The sequence below is a fragment of the Wyeomyia smithii genome, chromosome 2 (genome assembly GCF_029784165.1).
Source record: "Wyeomyia smithii strain HCP4-BCI-WySm-NY-G18 chromosome 2, ASM2978416v1, whole genome shotgun sequence".
In the NCBI taxonomy this organism is placed as follows: Eukaryota; Metazoa; Arthropoda; class Insecta; order Diptera; family Culicidae; genus Wyeomyia; species Wyeomyia smithii.
In genome coordinates, this window is record NC_073695.1 from 191,117,116 (window position 1) to 191,139,903 (window position 22,788).

The 22,788-nt window shown below is 40.8% G+C and overlaps 1 protein-coding gene across 5 annotated transcripts in view; it reads left to right on the forward strand.

Moving 5' to 3' along the window:
- LOC129720715 (ankyrin repeat and BTB/POZ domain-containing protein 2) overlaps positions 1 to 22,788 on the forward strand; it is a 251,037-nt gene that overhangs the window by 43,398 nt on the left and 184,851 nt on the right. For 2 of the 5 annotated variants that reach the window (XM_055672337.1, XM_055672340.1), the window contains exon 2: positions 14,974 to 15,007. The exons of 2 other annotated variants lie outside the window; for them this stretch is intronic. The gene's annotated coding sequence lies outside the window, so the exon portion shown is untranslated. Of the gene's footprint in view, positions 1 to 14,973; positions 15,027 to 22,788 lie in introns of all 5 variants that reach the window. One more of the 5 variants, XM_055672338.1, reaches the window with a different exon arrangement.

Sequence of the window (22,788 nt, forward strand, 5' to 3'; positions counted from 1 at the left end):
GACTGAGAACATTACAAGAAATAGAAAAATAAAACCTCAATCAACAGAAGTAAACATAGCAAAATTGTTTGAGTCGGTTTTCTTACCCTACTTGGTCCACAGAGAGATACCGTCCAATATTGGCACGGCAGAGGGCAGCTCGTGTCGCGCGATCAGAACCGAAGCGTGAAGAACAAACAAACGCAAAACCGCCAGCAACGAGGCTTTGGGCTCATAACTTAGACGAAGATCGGCAAAGACTCGTGGCTTATAAATACCGTCAGCGGCAGACGCGACCCGCTGTCGTGGCTGTATACGGTTTTTCTGTTGATAATAGGATTTCAAACAGTCCGGGAGAGATACGGCAGCTTAAGTCGAGGCAGTTCCGCGGAGGTAGGGCCTCTGCAAGAATGGTTTATTTATGTTCTAGACAACACGGAGATCAACAACCCTAACCGGACCGAACTAGCCCGGAAAGACAGATCCAACACATATCAGCGAGAATGAAATTATTATAATTAGTGGGAATGCGTCTATAAAGTTGAAAACACCCACGTTTGGGAGAAGTTTATGGTTTAACCTGAGCGGACTTTAAATTTATGGCAATTTTCTGGATACTCCTCTTTTAGTCTTCGGATACCACTCAATTAAAGTTTTCACTGAACATAATCATCGCTCTAATTTGGGCTTTGGCACACGCTTGGGTAGAAAGTGAAAACCTGTTCAGGGTGTAAAATTACCTTCAATTAGGTATCTCTGTGAAGGTAAAAATCCTGCTACTGAATCGAGTAAGTGGTCTCTTTCAGCCATAGCCGTGCGTAGGATTTTTGTTCGAAGGGGAAGTTTACCCAAGTTTTTTTTCCTAAAAAAATGTAATGTTTTTGAATGTTCTTTTACTACCGGCTCCTTATATTAATATGAAACTCCGCAACTTCTAATATAGCTAAATTGACGGATTTGCTAAAATTGTTTAATTTCTGAAATTTTTTCTTCATGCATTTTGTTTCATTTTTAGTTGAACACTCCACAGAAAAGCGATTTGTTATTACTTTAATTCTACGTTGCACAGTTTATGAGCAGTATTTTTTAAAATAGACAATGACTTATTTGTTCTGATATTTGTTATCGATTTCCGGATACCTACGATTTTCTATACACTGTTAAGCCACATTATACTCACCCATATCTGTTTCATCTATTCATCAAACCTAAAAATTTAATTAAGGTAATTCTTATAGAGATTACGGGCTTGTCCGACTTGTTTAATAGAGCTCCAAAGCTGTGTTAACAAAATTTTCACCTATAACTCATAAGTGATGGTATAAATCGTACAATGCTGTGAGAGTAATAGCCCATTTTATGAACATATAAGTTAATTAGCTTCTGCTTTGTTTTTTCCCTACTCTCTACCAAATTGTTTTTTTTTTCGCCTATGAAAGGGTTATACCCCAAAAGCCACCCCGCACGCACGGCTGTGCTCTGAGGTGAAATTGGATATGGCGACCATGCAATCTTCGCAGCAAATCTAACATCGATTACGGCAGCCTTCGTTGACGGCCCTCTAAATGCTTCCTATTCAGATGTACTATCCACATTATCACCACTCAGGTAACCCGGCAATGGTAGTGCGTGTGGACGTGATAAAACTACACTATCGATGTCTGTTCCGTGCGCTGATTGTGCAGCAAACCTTGCTCACTACTAAGCCCCAGCATCATCACCCCGCCCCACCTCTAGCCACTTGTGAAAGTCAGGTCCAGTACAAACTCGTTTTTTTTTTGCTAGACCTTATTTTCCACTGCTGACTCTAAACATGGTGCGACGCAAAGTAAGGCGAACGAAATGCGTTTACATATAGGTGTGATCCATTAAGATTTTGTCTTTAAATGCCCAAAAAAACTGGAAACCAGCTTGATGCCGCGCAGAGACGCGTCTCGTGCTGTTCCTTGCTGCCCATCGGGTATGCATACGGGATGGACAATGATGACGATCGGTTCGGGTCGGGTCTATTCCGTACAGAAATGCGGCGGCGTGCGTCGCTTCAGACAGCATGAGCGTGTTTTATAAACATACTTTCTTTTTTATTTGTTTAGTGCAATGTGAACTTTCGATTGCCCAGCGCAGATTGTACCGTTAAACATTGCTGCAGTGGTTTTGATTGAACCAGCTTACGCGGAAGGAGGGTTTTGCTTTTTGGCATGCGCAATTTCTTTACCTGGAGGAGGATGAAACAACGGCTTAGTGCAACAATCCACGAGATAGCATTTTGCAGCTACCATAAATAATGAAAATGGACAATGAAATAGCTTGATAAAAGACCATGTCATTTCCAAAAAGAAAAATGCGACGATTGTCCCACGCATAGCTGGAACAATGTTAAAGAAACACATCCTTGTATGAACATTTGCTGAATACGACTGTTTGAAAACGATGTTCACGAATCTGTAACGAAAACGGCTGAGTTGATTCGTGTCAATAATTTTTCACCAATATCAAGTATTTGTTTTTTCAATGCTATGCTTGGTTATATAGAAAAAAAAATAGAATTTTTTTCTTCAGGGATTTACAATTTGTTTGTTTTGTTTGAATTGAAAATTTTCTACTCAGAATTTTTGCTTTTCAACGGATTAACTATTATAATCATAATATTGACTAGAATACGTATTCAAGTATGAACATTAGTATTGATGACTATGACATCGCGCAGGTAACAAATTTATGTATAAATCATAAAAATGTTCGAGCTGATAATGGCATTGGATTTAAAAAAAATGGAATCAAAATTTCCTCCACGCATCCGTTCTGATATGTTGATTGATAACCAAACCACTGAGCTTGCGCCATGATTTAGACTAGAAGGACGAAGTCCGTTTTTCTCTGTTATTTTGGCCGGTCTTACAAAAACTTCCTTGCGAATTATTGTTAAGGTTTGTTGGGTATTACACGCAGTCGAAACCGAAAGATTTTCGCTTTCAAAAATATTTACCGTGAACCTTTTGCTATAACTTTATGCCATGATTTTATGCAGTTCGTAAAAAGAACTGTATAATGCGGTTGCGCAATGCTTCTTGTTTCGACGCCATTTCGAGCAGAACTAACCATGCATATCGCGATATCGATGGTAAACGCGATATGCCTGTCATCTCTGAGGAGGTGTTTCACTCCGTAGAGTTAGTTCGCGTAGCTCAACCAATAGGACGCATTACTCACAGTACTAAGGAAGTCCCTGAATCCCCCAACCAAGTCCTGCTATCCGATACATCTGTGCATGTAACCATGCTAACAGAAACCAGTTTAGATGGCTGTAACGATTCCCTTCAACTGTTCGGATTTCCTTACAATCTATCGCTGTGATCGTAGCGCGAATAATTGCAACAAAAGTAGTTTCGGTGGAGTACTGATTGCCCTTGCACAAAAGCTCTCTAATTCGTCGATAAATTTAAGCCGTGGTAGTTGTTCTGAACAAGTCAGTGTTTCTGCTCTGTTATCAAAGGCACGAATTTCTTGCTTACTGCAGTTTAAATTCCGCCCGATAGAAGCAAAATTTTTAGGTTTATTGACGAGCATATCCTGTCAATGCGCGAATTATGTGACAAAGGTGATTACAACCAGCCGGAAATTTCCTGTTTTTTTAGGGAGAATCAAGTACAATTTGATAGTTCTCTTCCGCTTGGACACGTTGGACATGTTTGCTGACTGGTGTAGCTCACAAGCTCACAAAAAGCATCGCTAAATGTGTGGTCATATCATTCCATCGTTGTTATGTGCCCATTTCATTCAATTGCCAGATAAATGGATGTGTCCTGGAATGCGTAGATCACATCAACGATCTTGGAGTTATGTTGAGTCACAAGCTCACTTTCAATCAACATTATACTGCTATCATATCCAAACCCTCGAAACAACTTGGCTCCACTACCAAAAGTGGTCGAGACTTTACAAATCGACACTTTTTTTAAGAGGGGAATTTGTTTAATCTTGTTTCGAAAGTTAATGGCATTAAATAAGTTTTTGACCGAGAAGCGAGAAGAAATTGTGGAATGTGGTCTAAAGTATGCAGAAAAAACTGTATTGAACTAGAAATTGTAGCGGGGGCCTAGTGTGGTTGGTAACGTCTCTGCCAACCACGCTCGACGCCTGGGTTCGAATCCCACCGCCGACATAGGTGTCGATGGTTGTGAGGTGGCGTGATCCACTCAAAACCAACCCAACTGGTCTAGATTCAATCCTAGCCGACACCGGGAGATTTTCTGAGGCGAAAAATCTCTGGGATCACGCCTTCCATCGCATGAGGAAGTAAAGCCGTTGGCGCCGGTCCGTTAATAAACGGGTCGTGAGTTAGGGTCCTGGGTGTGAAGTCGCCTCCCTGGGCGTCGGTGATTGGCCACAACAGTGGCGGAACTAGACCGACGGAAAATAAGCGAGAATAAAAAAAAAAAACTAGAAATTGACCCAGACCCACAAAAACTTTTTCGTAGAAAGAAAGGAATGCCAGGTGAAGTAGCGCAGACGCTGGACTAAGCTTCCAGAAAGAATTAAGACGAGAAATGATATCATCAGTTGACAGAATTATCCGGAAAATTGTCAAAAGATCTCAACAGATTATTGAACTCGCAGAGGAATCAGAAGCGTAGCTAGGAGGGTGCGGTTGGTGCGGTCCGCACCAGGCCTACCACTCAAGGGGGCCCCCAAATCTTGCGAAGACCGAACCGGTCAACATGCCCATCTGTTAAGTTCAGATGTATTTGTACTCGCCACTCTGCTCTCGTGATCCTACGGACAAAGTATACGTGATACCGGTGTTTATTTTTACCATGATTCGTGATTCGACTGACGCCGAAGTTGAATGTTTTGCGATCGCAGAAAATATTCGATGCAACGAGGAAACACGCAACGAAGGAGCGATTTTTTGCGATGCTAAAAGCCAGTCTTGGTAAAGCACGCACCGCACTAGAAGCGGAACAAAAATTGAGCTCTTGCTTGCTAGTATCACGCACTTGAGCTGGGTGCTTCAGTCGATGATTCGGCACGCGAAGAATGAAGAATACCACCACAGAGCGGATATCTCTTCGTTGGTGTTTTTTCAAAGTAGCGTAGAGCGCACAGTGTAGCCCCGAATCATTTTGCATGCTTTTTTGCTTCGTGGCATCTCCGTCTCCTTGTACTCTGCACTCTTTGCTATGTTTATTACACGTTGCGGCCAGTGCAGAGGGTGAGCGCTGACGACGTATGCGGATGAGTGGGTGACTATATATTTGTGTTGATTTGGAAATTAAATGTCATGAATTCAATGAAATGAAATGTAATGAAATTTAATGTAATGAAGCAGCAAAATAATGCTCTGTTTAATAGTTTCAAAAAAACATGCCGCCAAAAATTTCCACTCGCCAAAGTTGCAATTACTTGGATTTGTTTGTTTCGTTCTCACATTTGATGTTTTTTCACACGACTACTATACCACACGCGCAAACCAGGAGGCTTATTTACGTCTTATGAAAAAATGAAACAAGGCTAAAAGCAAGGTGTTCTACGGGGTGTTGTTCTCTAAATATAGAAAACTAGATATAGGCATTAGAACCGGGGCGTATTACTCCTTAATATGAGATTTAAATTGCTTTATATTTTTGAGCCTTCAGGCAGAAAATACAGTAGAGAATGATCAACACAATATTTTGATACTTTACGTCGTTTCAGGAAGCATCATCACCAATCTTGATTAAAAAAACGAGTTCATATGAAAAAAAAATGCAAAATTCCTGAACAAACTTGGTAAAGCACGCAAAGCATCTCAAGCAGAGCTTGATTGTAGCTCTACCTTCATAACCCACACGCATTCGGGCTAGGTGCTTTGGTTTCCAGCTTGGCGCGCAACAAATTAAGAAGAGCATCACACAGCAAATGTGGTCCCCGTGGCTCTGTGGTTAGCGATGTCGGTCGGCTAGCTCTACCACACGGTTGTGATATCGGGTTCGATTCCCGAACGAGTCGATGATCTTTTCTAGCTGGAAATTTTCTCGACTCAGCACTGGGGCTCGGTGTATCGTTGTACTTATCCTACACATACAAAATGTGCCAAAAACAATATCGGTAACGAATTCTCTCAACTAATCTAGTTGATCGAGACCGCTATTAGCCCCAAGGCTAAGCGTGCGATATTGTTTTTTTTTGTTTATCACACAGCAAATATCTCTTCACGGATCAAAACAAAACGAAAAAGTAAATAACGCTCAACGTGCCTCTCGGTAACAAACACAAGGTTACCGCACAGCATTCGTAGCTTCTTTAGCTCTTGCGCCGAGCTGGTGCTTGCTACGAATGTCGCATAATAAGATAATACGCTCGTGGTGCTGGGTGTTTGTAATTTGGCGATGCCACCGAGCGGCTCGGAGCGGTGCTTTTACCAAATCTGGAAAACGTTTACTATTTGTGTTGCTGTGAGGCTAACTTGAAAACATGAAACAGAGTGAGGGAAATAATCTGCGTTCGCGCGTGACTATATGTACCTGAAAACAGTTGGCTCTAGGTTGAAGTTGCTCAAGTTTCTCTAAATTAAAGTTGATCAAGAACTATTTCTGGTCAACGATGAGTAACTTGAGATTAACAAACTTTGCTATTTTATCAATCGAACGTGAAATCACTGATTCCATTGATTTTAAATCTGTAATTTTTAATTTTTCTAAACTGATGGCACGGAATATGAGTATCTAAATTTACCTAATTTTTGATTTTGCGGAAAACGGAATAAATAAATAGAAAAATATAAATATTTTGTTTGTCTCAATTCCTTTAATGAAAGAAAAAACTGTTCCGTCATTTTTTTTGGGGGCCCACATTTTTGTACCGCACCAGGCCCACCAAGCCATAGCTACGCCACTGAGAGGAATACGCTTTTTTAACACTCGAAAGAGACGAATTCATTATTAAACGAAAACCGCTCGAAGACTACGTTTCGGTTTCAACAGAATTCAACAATATTCATTTAGGTGGAGCAATAGAACTTTTAATTTTATTCATAGGTATAAATAGATCGATTAGGTACCAAACAGAGAAATCGCTCTTAGAATTTTTTTAACAATAAGAATTAGTATTGCAGCTTGCGCGAGCAGTTTCTCTAAGTTAAAGTTGATCGAGAACTATTTGAGGTCAACGATGAGAAACTTGAGATTAACAAACCTCGCCATTTTATCAATCGAAAAAGCACGAAAAGAGAGTATCTAAATTACCCTAATTTTTTATTTTGCGGAAAACGAAATAAATAAGTAGTAAAATCCAAATTTCATTGTTTGTAGAAGTAAAAAAATCTAACAGTTTTGTTTGTCTCAATTCCTTTTATGAAACAAAAAACTGCCCAGTCATTTTCATTGGGGGCCCACATTTTCGTTACCGCACCAGGGCCACTAAACCATAGCTACGCCACTGTACATCGTGCATATGGAGAGCTCATGATGATCGACGGGACGTAACTAGGAAGTACAGATACGGCAAACGTAACAGGAAACGAGTCTGACGGAGTGTACACTTTTTTACCGCCGACGAGCGACAGCGACCGCAATTGCTTGCAATCTAATACTCTACATCGGAGCATGCAATGTTTTTGAAGCTACCGATACCGTTTTTCAAAATATACTGAACAGACAGATTCGAATCAGTTATGACACCGTCGATTTTCACTTCTCGTACGAGTGAAGAGCTTGAAAAAGGCTATATCGTTGGCCTGTTTCAGGTCCTTGACCACGACACAGAGATTGTTTGCTATGACCTTTGAAATATCAGTTACGGCCGCATAGCGTGACATCTGGTCTCTCGACATTTGCAAAATTTTTACCGATTTCGATTTTGATCCTGTAGACAAAAAACTGCCCTCCACACCGTCTGGATGAAGCTTGAGGCGAAACAGGGACAGTAGAGCATTGAGCAGGACGGACAGGGTCGGGAGGTTTCGGAGACGGAGGACCGTGGGGTAAGGAATCTATATCCATTGCCCTTAAGCTAGCGCACCTGGTACAGAGGACAAGAGACACGTTCCTTTTGCGTCTTTGTTTTGTTGCGTAGTGGCCGCTACGCAGCGACACAGCAACACACTGACGGTTGACCTTCGAAAAGACCGAGACCGGTCGAGCGATGCCTTTGTTCGATAAGGGACCATACTTAAATGACGTAGCATTCATGGGGGGAGGGGGGATATCATCGTTTTGTGACAAACTGTGACAAGGGAGGGGAGAGGTTGGATTAAAATCGACGTACCATTTATTTTGAAAGACCGATTTTTTAACAGGAAAAATGTATACTAAAATACACTAAAACATTGCACAAAGTTTTGCAGTGATAGCTGTCGAAATCTTTTTAGCTGTGGCATTCAGAAATCTTCTGAAAGCTCTGCTACATAAACAATTGATTTCCTAACACACAATCTATTTTAGAAAAGAAAATCGTTGTTTCTTTGTGACTTTTGATAGTGAAAATTACAAGATACTCGTTTCTTCTCAAAGCTGGAAAGTGCAGGGATTAGTTTTTTTGCGAATTTCGGAACATTTTCTGTGTTTTCTACAGACATAGATTACCCGAAGTTGTATAAACATCTTTCCTTCTCGTACCAAAACACAAACCCTTCGAAGCAGAAGACAATTATCCAGAGCGGAGTTAATGAAAATCATTTGAAATGCTGTCACGAGTGTATGAGTGATAAATAAATATAACTAGACATGGTGATTTTTTTTTCAAGTATTCTTTGTTGTATATACGTTACCACTTGTATTTTGTACATTTTTCTCTGAGCCGGAAGAGGGGGGGGGGGGGTTAATCGAATGCTACCTTGGGTTGAAGTTTTGTGACCAAATGCTACGAGGGTGGAGGAGGGGTTTGAAAATCATGAAAAAAATGCTACGTCATTTAAGTATGTTCCCTAGCTCGTAGATATTATATCGAGACGACCGCTAAACACAACCGCTGCGCTTGGTTGCTCGACACGGAATGGAAGCAGACTTTATACTGCATTATATTACACTGCCCTACATTACAAACTATAAAATGTTGTGTTGAAAATACTTTCTTTACGTTATTTTACTTTTATGGTGACAGTCCTCTTAGTGATGATTAGAGATGCCCAGGTTTGTTGCTCTTGGACGCCGTTCTCCAGTCTACTCGAAAGCCTGCAGTTCGTGTGTCTTCTGCCACAGCTCATTTCGCTTGAGTGACTTGTACGCCGCCGGATTTCAATCCACAAACAGATGGTGAGTCTGCGGGCTCTGTTCCTGAAACTTTTCTAGGATATGTCACAAAGTAAAAATTCGAACAGTTGTGGAGCGTCCGCCTCAAAAACTGGTTCCACCAACGGTCAAGAACAGTACACCAAAGTCTTTTTTTACACCAACACATGGAAAAACATGGAAGACGATGCTGGTGAACATTTTGCTTTTTCAGTGTTTTTTGTCGATCAAACACGAGAAAAGCATGAGTCTATGTTTACATAAAAGGTGGCTGAGACCCACTCGCCATCCAGATTAAAAATTGATTCAAAAGTTGCGCTAATTTCGCACAATATTAAAGTGGGCTCACACCGTCCAAGTTTGGCGCATATAATCTAGTATTTTTCATCGAAATCACTTCTCATAATTTTTCATTGCACTTTATTCTTCAGCAGATTTTATCATACTCCATCAAACCTCAAAAAAGTCATTTACACTCTACTGCAATACTTCACAATTCTTTATTGTTTTATTTGCTATCCAGTATTGCAGCCCCATTTTCATTATTCTTCGTCACACTCCAATTCCTTTGCATATTTGATGGAATTTCATTATATTAGTATATTTCAAACGCGGCGAATAGGAACAGTGGGTCGAATCGAAAGAAACTATCTCTCTACTATCACTACTTTTAAGGCATGATTATACAAACTGTCTCACTAATATATTTTCATTTAACAGTCTAACAATGATAGAATAACGTCTCCGCCAACCACGCTCGACGCCTGGGTTCGAATCCCACCGCCGACATAGGTGTCGATGGTTGTGAGGTGGCGTGATCCACTCACAACCAACCCAACTGGTCTAGATTCAATCCTAGCCGACACCGGGAGATTTTCTGAGGCGAAAAATCTCTGGGATTACGCCTTCCATCGCATGAGGAAGTAAAGCCGTTGGCGCCGGTCCGTTAATAAACGGGTCGTGAGTTAGGGTCCTGGGTGTGGAGTCGCCTCCCTGGGCGTCGGTGATTGGCCACAACAGTGGCGGAACTAGACCGACGGAAAATAAGCGAGAATAAAAAAAAATGATAGAATAATACCACAATTGCAATAAGAAACGCTTTAGTCATCCGATTCACACTTCTCATTTTTTCAAAATTTATCACTATCACTAGTTTTTGGTTGTTGTCAAAAACTTCTCACGTGAAGGTAAAATCCATAAAGATTTCTTCAAAATTACTTTTTCAAACTTATTCAAACTAAACTAATTATGCGAGATTGAGATGTAATTCAATTGGTCGTGGCGGAATTTTCGATTCACAACAGATATTTTGCACATTGTTTTATTTCAGTGTGACAAAAAAGCTACGAGTTCAACGATTAGAGAAGTTATTAGAAACAATGACGTTCTTCATTCTAATGCTTATATATCCTCTCAGGATTTTCAATTTGATATTATTTATTGCAATTTAGGCGAAACAATGGTAAAAAAGCACGAGTCACCTGCATTAAAGAGCTCAACTGACAAATAACCAGAAGACTCCTAACGTAGAGCCGTGCCTTTTAATAAAATTTGGTGAAGTAAAGTTTGGTTTCTGTTTGCCTGCGTTATCACGAACTCGTTTTGTTTTATCGCAATTGGAACTGGAAAACTTTATTTTTGTTAAGGAACTTACCATATTGCATTAAACATAAGTTAAAATAATTAGTACATTAAACCCAGTTGATTTTGCCGAGATCAATCATAAATAATACCGCAAGCACCATTTCCGTTACTTTATTCTTTCTCCTGAACACTTCACATGCCTTCGGTTAAAAAATGACCTGCGCAAAATCCCTACTCACAGCCAAAATGTGACTAAATCGGAGAACGAACATACAACGTCTCACTCCTGATGCCAGCGTGTCATATCTCAAATTCGACCCGGGGGACTGTCCGCACCAGCACGAGCCAATTTGTTTCGAATGCTGTACCTTGTATATAAGTTTAATTCCTAATTTATATCTCGGAGACAGAAACACTCCCTCGAATCGTGCTCGAGGCCAAGCAGCCTGCAGAAATAACATCGCCTGCACTCGTTTACTAGGTCCACAAGTCACTTAAGTAATAACTATGCTTGGACATATTAATCATTTTGCCTTCATCGGAATAGGTTTCCACGACTGGAACTCGGGCATGGAGAAAACCGTTGTACGGTTACCCATCACGTGCACCATCTGTGTCTGGGTCTCGCAGACGGTGCAGCTTTCTTCCATACACGTTTGATATTTTCTATACTGAAAATTTGAACTCATACTTCGCCGTCTGGAACCAATGTCCGTGTCTGTAATTGCGAAAAACTATGCAAATTCATTCACGATTATTGTTCGTTTTTTGTTTTCATTTCGTTTAGAACTCGCCTAGTTCAGACGTTGACTTGAAAAACAACAAGCTCATCATATCCCCCCGGTGGGGAACACAGACACAAGCGCGGTGGGGAACACGATTCAACGCCAGACATTTCCTGCGTGGTTCCATTAGATAGGACTAAGAAGACTACATAACTTCATTAAAAACACATTAGGCTAACAACAGACAAGCAAAGGTTCATTTACCCGTTCTCAACTGACATCATGCGTTTTAACCTCGAAATAATTATACTAAAGTTTGACTCTGTTATTCAGATGATTTCAACTAATCGACCTTAAAAGGCCCGAGCGGAAATTAGTAAAAGCACCCACGCAGCTCCTTTACGATTGGAAGAAGATATCTTCGAAATCAAAATGACACCGTTTTAGCTTTCGCCTTGGGAATCTCACGCCGCAACTGGAACCGCTATGATATCTCTATTTAGGAACAGGAAGGGTTCTCGCCGGACCAAAATCGGCATACTAAAATTGCCCTCCCACGCGTGCCATATCTCATTTACTGAAACGAACAAGTTGCTCAATGGGCGAATGTTTTTAAATTTCGTTTTTACCCGTATCGAATGTTGCAAGAGACTGCGCAACTTTGTTCCTGCGAGGCAAAATTAATTTACACCACAGCGAAAAAATAATGGGTGTGCCTCTTTTTCTTTCCCATCGTAATACACAGCGATAAAAACCACCATTGTAGTTCTAGATCGAAATTTGTCGATAAAATTCCGCCTTTCTAGTCAACAACACCACTACTACTACTGATGCTGCTGCTGCTGCCACTGGTTGGTCACTTCTTCTCAATCGGACTCGAATTAATGGGCTAGCAGATAAAAACAGATCGAACGATAGGCGAGAATGGAAAAAGGTCTGCTGCTGCTGCGGTGAAAGAGACGTGCTTCAGATGGTGTCTATGTCTAATTTACTCGATAGACGTGTAGCGTGGTAGCAAGTCTGAACTTCGTCGGCGTCTGATGGTTTGCGGCATCTGGTTAGAAGTTTATTGGTGGTAGTTTGGTTTGGTTTGCTGATACTATTCAGGCGAGAAGAAGTGGGTTGCTCGTGTATTGCTGATTAGAGTTTACAACCAAACGTAACAATGTGCCGAAACAGTTTCTCAATATGGACAATCAAATGAGCTTATTAGGACTCCACATTGAAAACCCCCGCTTCTGTTGTTGTGTACAATGGCATCCAAGCAAGAGATACAACAATATCTATCATGAAAATCCGCATCACACGTAGTTAGTGAAATTGCTACAATAACGTGCAGGCAGTGGCTCAAGGACAAGACCCCTCTCAATTCGCCAAAGCTCCAACTAAATGTTAATTATAGGGCCATCATCAAGCGGAGCCTGAAGCAAACCAAAAAAGCTAGGTATTAACATCATCCACAAAGCCAAGGAACTTATGAGACTTCAAGATAACGGTACCGCTCCACTGCACATGCCCTTAAGAGTTGCACGTATCAGTTCAATCAGTTTTGCTGGGAAGCATCAAGCATATTTTATCACAGCTCGTTGAATTGCACTGAATCGTACGCCGTCTTTAAGTCTAAAAGTTTACTTTTCTGGACTTTTCAAGGATATGACGCAAGAGGAACATTTTGTCTGTTGTAGAGAATTTTTGACAAATAGCCTGTAGCTTGAAAACAATAATAGCTTTTCATGTTAACACACATGCGAAGTAGTAGTGAAATAAGATGCATTGTAACAAAGAGTTCAGCGATATTAATATAGCTGCTTTTGAGTTAGGGTTTTTTCTATTGGAAATGTTATTCCATATAATAATAACAAAAAAGATAAAACCTGCAATCTGAATATTTGCCTCTCTCTTCTTTAATAAAACAATTGCCAGCTCATTAAAAAATCATATCTTGCAAGCTCTAGAGTTACGGCGAGTTCCGTTCGTATATTTGCTGATTATTTATTTTCTCAAATCCAACCATGGTTTATGAAACCTGCAAACTGAACATTTACTGCTGCGAACTGCAGGTTATATCCAGTGAATGCAGAAGCGAAAACAATCAACGTGCGTTGTTTTGCTCGTTTTGACTCATGCATATCAATTAAAATTCCAACTGATGAAGTACCGATATTGAACAGAACAATTTAAAAAAGCGATACCTGCAAATTAAGCTTTCGAAGTCGCAACTGGCAGTATAAACAACATAAATATAACAGGCACTGCTTTCGTACTTCGTACGAGTAACGAATCCAGTAAACGAGTATATTTTGAACGTGAAAAGGTCGTTCTACACGTACACGAACACTCCCGGGGAAAAACCTATCGAAAGAAGAAAATAAACCACATTTCTCTTTCATTCCATAACTAACTGTACCTTTTACGCGAGTTATGTTATTCTGCTTGGGTCCTTTTCTTCTGTGCTCTGCTCAGGGGAACATGATCTTTAATGGCATCGGAGCATGGCATGCAACAACGGTAGCAACGGAACAGACACAGCGACGGCACGTCCCGGCTGAGATTTATGCAAAGAAACTACCCCAGAAATGTTCTGTACCTTCGAATCGCATGTTCCGTCAAGGCAAGGAGTGCATTTTTTTACCAAACGGCAGGCCAGCTTTCAGACTTTGATGGATCTTGGCTGCCGTCGCGTTTCGTTGGCACATGCATTAACAAAACATGCTCTCGCTTCTTTTCCTCTCGCCGCATACGTACACCCCTACCTAGGTTTACGATGATGCATTGGATGAAGCGTGTGGTGAAAGAGCTTGACCGGAGAAGCTGGTTTAATTTATGACGTTTATTTATTGTGGTTTTATTTCGATTTTGTTGCAGCACAGTGACGCAGAAGCAGTCTAAGAAAAACGAACAGGCTTTCACCAATTTTTTCCGTAACTTTGTATATTCACGAATCTAATATGAGAGTTGATTCTTGTTCAACCATATTTTATTCACAATGTTGAGTTTACGTAGTAATTAGAACCACTTTGATGGTTCATTGAAAGAACATTGATTTTTGTCCACTCTGACTGTAGGTAGCCCACTGTGAACCAATCTGCGAATTCCCAATGGTGTGCGAGATGTTTCCGGAACGAAGCTGTTGTGCCAAACGAGTAGACGAAACTGCTACCGGCTCGGTGGTTGGCCCCCGGGGGCATCAGGGGGAGGACCGAAAAGCCAAAGGTTTTCTTCAAAATTAATGATGCTTGTTGTGCTACTGCCTGTGCTGCAGCACGGTCATGCTGCGTTAGTACAAATTTTTCTACCCCGAACGGCGGACGACGTACGGGAAACGGAATACGCTTTCCAGCTTCTTTTCCTTCCAAATATTTTGATTTTGACCTAATTACCATCAATGGCATTCCGCTGTCAATCAACGGGCGGACCATATATAAAGTGTCTGTTCATGGTAATAATGTGCATTATTTTTTTTCGCTTTTAATTTCCAGATCTCGCAGCACCCGCAGGCAGTGTGATTAAATGGTGAGTGGAAACAACGAAGGTATGGCGTGTTAAGGTGTACGCCTGTGTTTATTGTGGTTTCATTGCTCGACAATGAAATCATTATGTTTTTGCGATTCATGGCGCACAATTTCATCTTTTAGAAGCCAAGATTGACTATGCGGACGACGTTGAGTCAGAATATGGTTATGATACATCATTAGAAAAGCATAATCGAGCATAATTAAATGATATGAGCTTCGCGATGAAAGAATTTATTGAAGTTATGTAGGTAACACTGGTCAACACAAGTGTGGTCATAAAGCTCGAACTAGAAAAATGATGAAAGATTATTATTAAGTTTTTAGCCATTCCAGTGAGTTTTGGTGCCTCCAGCTACTAACATTTTTGCAGAGACTTAAATGAGATTTCTCGTAACCATAACGTTGAAGCGACGGACCCGGCGAGCAACTACTATGAGAACTCTCACGTAAGTTGACGCGTTTTGGGAATAGGCTAGGGGGGGGGGGGGTGGAATGGTTAAAAGCTATAATCTCTTCAGGGCAGCTATTTCGAGCTTTAAGGCAGCATTTTTTTCGCTTCTGTCGACCAGTAATTTAAAAATTTCAAAAGATGCTCCCTCCTTTATTTCTGGTTTAAAAAAAATCATATTTTTTCACATTTGTATGATGATACTGCGTTTTCTATAATAAAAAAAAGCTTTTCCGAAGATTATCGTCCCACTAATCAGACATTATTTTATTCTGTAAAGTGGACTGCACAGAAAACGGAGTTCATAAATTGAGCATTTTGTAAAATAAAAAAAACTGCTTGTATGTGAATAAAATACTTATGATCGAAAGTGGAAATAAAGCGATTTCAAGCGCTATTCCAGAACAAAAATCAGTAGAGCTTTAACCTTAATTATTCCAAGCTTGTTTGAAAAATGGTCCTGCAATTCCAATTTCAGACAGCATCAAGACAATTGCATGGTATTTGAAATGTGTTCCTGTGATGCATGGAGAGTGGTAGCATGATTGGTTTTTGTTTTAAAGGTTAACACTTATACTAAAAAATGCAAGTCATAAAACAAAAACTATAAAACTTTTGTACTCAGGTTTCCAACCGCATCATACATGGAATAATCTTCATAATATCGTTGATGGTGTTCAAGTACACAGGTTTCTTGTGAAAGAAAACTCTATAAACGTAACATATAGCAGCAAGAATAGAAGACTGACCATGCGATTACGCTCGAACTTGATAACATATTAGCTATTTTGTGTTCGCTTTTACCTTTTCGTAACACAATCGTTTTCCCACACTAAAGTGCTAAGTACGATTTGGCCCTCGGGCATGTGAGAATCATTGATTTTCTGTTTGTAACGTTGAGATAGGAAAAATTTATCCAGTACAAACCAGGTCTAGGTCTAACGTTTATTTCATGATGTCTTAGGTTTGCTTAACGAGCTGGAACTAGATCTTGAACTCGAACTTTGCCTGGAGACTTGGTTTTGGACTTGTCCATGGACTTAGTATTGGTTCTACTTCAAAAGTTGGAAATTGATCTTGAACTCGAATTAGGATTTAGACTTTGACTTTAACTTGGACTTGGACTTGGACTTGGACTTGGACTTGGACTTGGACTTGGACTTGGACTTGGACTTGGACTTGGACTTGGACTTGGACTTGGACTTGGACTTGGACTTGGACTTGGACTTGGACTTGGACTTAGACTTGGACTTGGACTTGGACTTGGACTTGGACTTGGACTTGGACTTGGACTTGGACTTGGACTTGGACTTGGACTTGGACTTGGACTTGGACTTGGACTTGGACTTGGACTTGGACTTGGACTTGGACTTGGACTTGGACTTGGACTTGGACTTGGACTTGGACTTGGACTTGGACTTGGTCTTCGACTTGGACTTGGACTTGGACTTGGACTTGGACTTCGACTTCGACTTCGACTTCGACTTCGACTTCGACTTCGACTTCGACTTCGACTTCGACTTCGACTTGGACTTGGACTTAGACTTCTACTCGGACTTGAAGTTTTACTCGGACGTGAACCTCTTCTTGGACTTTTATTTATTCTTAGATCTAAAGTTCTGCTTTGACTTGAACTTCTACCTAGCCATAACTTGACTTTCTACTTTGCCTCAGACTTCGACTTAGCTCAAAACTTCTGCTTGGCTCTAAACTTGTACTTCGGCCAAAACTTTCTGAACTTTTACCTGATCCACCTTGGTTCTAAACTTCTACTTGACCCTAAGCTTCTACCTGACCCTAGACTTTTAATTGAACATCTGCTTGGCTTTAAAATATTAACTTATCCTGAGTTTTTATCTGGCTCTAGTCTTCTAGCTAACTCTAGATTTCTACTAGGCTTTAAATTTCTTATAGGTGTTCAGCTTCTACTTGGCCCAAACTTCTCCTTCACCCCGACCTTTATTCGCCCATAGCTTCTACTTGACGCTCGACTACTAACCATAAAATTGTACTTGGCCCCAAACTTTTATTTGATCCTCAGCTTATACTTGGCCCTAAACTTCTACTTGGTCCTAAGAGGCCTAAGCTTCTATTTGTACCTTAACATCTGCTTGGCCCTTACTTTTACCTTATACTGAGTTTCTACCTTGCTCTAGATTTCCACTTGGCTTTAAGCTTCTACTTGGCCCTAAACTTCAGCTTGGCCCTAAACTTATACTTGATCTTGAACTTCTACTCAGCCCTGAAGTTTTGCTTGGTTCTAAGATTCTACCTAGCCCCAAACCTATATTTCCTAAAAATCTGCTTGGCCCAAATTTCTACCTTACCCCAAGTTTCTCTTTAACCCCAAACTTCCACATGAACCTAGATTTCTACCTAAAACATCTGCCTTATATTCTTGAACATCTGCTTGGCCCTAACTTTTACCTTGTCATAAGTTTCTTTTTGACCCTGAACTTTTTCGGCTGAATTTCTACTTGGACTTGTACTTCCACTTGGCCCTAAGCTTCAACTTGGCCCTGAACTTCAGTTTGGCTTTAAACTTCTACTTGATAAACTTCTATTTGTCCAAAACATGATGTTAAGATTTTCATCGGGGATAGCGACGCTCAGATCGGTCAGGAGGAGGAATTTAGACCGGTAATTGGACGATTCAGCGCACACCGGCTGACAAATGAAAATGGCCTAACTCTAATTGACTTCGCCGCCTCCAAGAACATGGTCATACGAGGCACCTTTTTCCAGCATAGCCTCCAACATCTGTACATCTGGAGAGAGATCACCTAACCAACCAGAAACTCAAATCGACCACGTTTTAGTAGATGGTCGGCACTTTTCAGACATTATCGACGTCAAAACACATCGGGGCGCTAACATCGACTCGGAGTGATGGTAAAGATACGCCAAAAACTATCCGTTGTGAACAAGATACGGTACCGTTGCCCGCCATCTCGCGCGGCTGAAGCAACCCGAAGTCGCCGAAAACTACGTGCTTTCTCTCGAAGCTGCACTGCCAGAAGAGGACGAGCTGGAAAAAGCCCCTTCAGAGGCCTGCTGGAAACTACCGAGCTATCACTATCCTGAATGCCGCCTACAAAGTGATATCCCAAGTAATTTTCCAGCGGCTGTCACCACTAACCAACAGATTCGTAGGAAGGTAACTTCCGGCTTCATGGAGGGTCGGTCCACAACGGACCAGATCTTTACTCTGCGGCAGATCCTTCAAAAATGCCGCGAATACAGAGTCCCTACGCATCATCTCATCATCGACTTCAAAGCCACTTATGACACGATTAATCATGAAGAGCTATGGAGAATTCTCGACGAAAACGGCTTCCCCGGGAAGCTTACCACACTGATAAAGGCTACGATTGAGAATGTGCAGTGTTGTTTGAGGATTTCGGGTGGTCTATCCGGCCCATTCGGATCTCGCAGGGGACTTCGACAAGGTGATGGTCTTTCCTGCCTGCTGTTCAATATTGCGCTAGAAGGTGTTGTGAGACGAGCGGGAATAGACGCGGGGTACGATTTGCGTTAAATACGGTCAATTAATCTGCTTTGCGGATGACGTGGACACTGTCGGCAGAACATTTGAGGCGGTGGCGGATCAGTACACCAGACTAAAATATGAAGCACAGAAGATTGGACTGAAGATAAATTCGTCTAAAACGAAGTACATGCTAGCGGATGGTGCTGAGCGCGACAGGGCACGCCTAGGTAGTGTTGTGATAATCGACGGTGATGAGTTTGAGGTAGTTGACGAGTTCGTGTACCTTGGCTCAATGGTAACTGAGAACAACGATACCAGCCGTGAGATTAGGAGGCGAATCATCAGCGAGAGTCTTGCCTACTATGGGTTCCACAAAAAAATACGGTCGGAACGTTTAAGTTCCCGCGCATTAGACGGTTGTTCTCTACGGGCATGAGAAGTGGACAATGCTTGAAGAGGGCCTGCGAGCGCTCGGGTGCTAAAACCATCTTTGGCGATGTACAGGAGAACGGAGTGTGGAGACGGAGAATGAACCATGAGCTCGCGCAACTCTGCAGTGAACCCAGCATCCAGAAAGTGGCCAAATCTGGACGGATACGTTGGGCAGGGAACGTGGCAAGAACAACGGACAATTACCCTGCAAAATTAATTCTCACCTCAAATCCGGTACGGTACGAGACGAAGAGGCGCACAAAGAGCAAGATGGTTAGACCAAGCATGATCTGGCAAGTACGGAGTGCCCGAGGGATTGGAGGTTGTCAACCTTGAACCGATCAAGTTGGCGGAATTATGTTGTGCAGGCCATGTCTTAGAACGTACGGCCATTTAAGTAAGTAAGTAAGCCCTTCAGGTAAACAAAAAAAGAGTGTTACGCTAAGAAATTCGTACAGAATAATGGAAAAGTATTGCCTCAAGCTTTCTTTTAAGTGATTGCGAATTGCCGGACCTTTCTCTTGACCAGGCTTCGAAACGGTCAGCATTTTCATTTGATCTCGCTCGCGCTGCGTGCGTCGCAGTAGGGTTTCGCTCTTTAATGTAAAACAATGAAAAGGATGGTCATTCGATACTCGCGTATCAAAGAGATTTACACTGTCATTCGTTTGGCGAGGTTTTTTGGCCTATTTTTGTCTACTTCGGTCTATTTAAGTTGAGAAACATTATTACAAGATCAATGATATAAATAATTTCCACAATATCCGCACTCAACGTGCGTAATTCTCATTTCTAGAAAAAATGTCAAAATACGCTTGAGGAAAAAAACGTCGTGGTGGCGGTACTCGTTTGACATGTTTGTTCAAGAATGTATTAAGACATCGAGCCTTAGTAGCGTCAGAGGAAAGAGAAGACGAATATTGCTGTGAAAAGTGGTTCTACCGTGACCATTTCGAAGCCTGCTCTTGACTCCTTACATCAAGTTTTGTACAGCCTTCCTGATCACTTTATTCACCGCAGAACGCCAGTTAGCCTTGAAATGCATCTGTCTTTCGTGTTTTCTTGAGGTTCCGCTTCACGGTAACCCAGTTAACGTCCTTTGGCACCACTTGGACGTTGTTCGATGACAACCACTCCATGGCCTCTTTTTCCGTAATGGCAAGATGCCAAATCCGACCAAAACAGAACGGAACAGCTGAGTTGCTTGAAGAAAGGCAACTGAGGTTTTTTTCGGGCAGGAGACATAAATTTTCTGGTTTATGAAACCTTTCGCAGGAACACAGGAACAGAATGCCTGCCACACGAGATATTTCTATGTAGAGGAACTGCTCCATTATTCATCTCATTATGCCGATATTCACGAAGAATGCACGGATTAAACACCAAGTTTTCACGAAATCGTTGAACAAATGAGCTAAATATGCTTACGTACTCTTATGGAATCGTTTAGCATTGTATATTTAATAAAATTAGCTAAATTTATCCTGAATTTTGTAAAACAAACCATTTTTCACAACGCTTCCATATCCATCTCAAAACTTGAATCACTGCTCAATGATTCATCTCACAATGCACCTATATTCATCTCACTGTTAATCATGAATGAATCACATTATCATGAATGAACGTAGCCGCAGCCCGTCGTAATAGGTTACCTAGATATCCGCTGCAGTTGTTTACGTGAAAGTTGGTAACCTACGTAACCACTACAGTGCTGTAGATTTATGTCAATTATGTCGGAATAATTCAACATTTTCAGTATGAATTTTCGTATTATCAGAAACTGATTTGGCAACTCTTGATTTTCTTCAACGCAGTGAAAACAGATGAGAATACATACAGTTGAAATTTAGGAATTGCAGAAACTCATCCCATATATTTCTGCTAATTCAAGCTTGTTTTAGGAAATTTGAGGTGAACATTTCAAAGATAAAAGTATTCTTAGTGTAGTGAGTGATTTTGTTTAGCGATTAAAATGAAAAGTGGTCCGCTGATGATGAAAAAAAAAACTTTGGTTGGCTGCTGAACGAGTCCCGTTGTAGCCGTATAGAACGATGCGCAGATTTTGTTTTCTGAGGTAGGTAATTGAATAAAATGTTTTCGAGTGCTGATGCCCGACTAAAATATTAAATTTAGTGCTTATAAGTGAGTTTTTGAAGATTATACTTTATGAGGAATCTAAAGTGAACTAAGAAGAATCCATTCCATGGATTAGCAGATTAGTTTAAGAAGAAAATATGCGTTTTTTTCTGTTTTCAATTGTGTTTACATGTTAAATGAGATGAATATACGGGCTGAGATGAATAATGGAGCAGTTTCCCTATAGTTCGTCAGCATAATGTGTTTGAAAATTTCTGCCACCTTTCCTCTTCCAACTGCCGTATGATATTCTTGTCCAGAAAACTTCAAAAAGCAAATGTCAGAATCAAACATAAGGCATGAAACTGTACACACACATTTTTAAAACGAGTGGTGTGGCATTGGCAATAAGGCATGAAACTATACTATATACAGTCATGGAGAAAATAATAAATACACTTGCAGTGTTGGATAAATTTTCGTATTCGCGCACTGATTTTAATTGTTGTATGATGTTATGTTACGTCATTATGATCCGCAGACTCTCTTTTTAAAGAGGCACGGAGAAATGACCGGAGAAATTTCTTTGTCGGTGATTCTGAATAATTTTTGCGTGAGTTAGTGTTTTTAAAGTGGCGACAAAAATACATACACTATTGAAAAGTATATACAAAACAATCCAAATTAGCTTTATTTCTCTACATATCGCTAGCAAAGTTACCTTTAACGTTACAAAACTCACTTTCAAAATTTTGTGGCATGTTTTTTGTTTTGCAAAGCCATATTCAATCTTCCGGGTATGTTTTCACGAGTAGAAGCTGAACTAGCATTTCACGCTGCCTGTCCGACGTTCCATAAGTCTGTTTTATTCTTTGAATGATGCTTTGCACCCTAGACTTTCCCAATCTTCCATAGAATTTCTAAAGGATTTAAATTAGGAGTCTGCGCTGGTCAAACTAATAATTTTATATTTTCGTTTAAAAATCATCTTCGTGTTTTCAATACTGTATGTTTGGGATCTTTATACTGCATAGAGATCCAGCAAAGTGGCATGTTTTCTTGGGCATATGGAAGCAAAATCGACCACCTAGGTACACAGGAAACTTTATTCTATTTCAAAAGCGACACATTTTGGTAAGAACTGAATTTTCTAAAAAGTTTTTAGACTAGGATGCAACTAAATGGCACATCGTGTTTTGGTCGGATGAGTCGAAATTTAACCTTTTTGGTTCAAACGGTCAGCAGCTGGTGAGAAGACCGGTGAATACTGCCTTCAACGCACAATTAACCACGAAAGTAGTAAAATTTGGAAGTGACCACAAAACGGTGT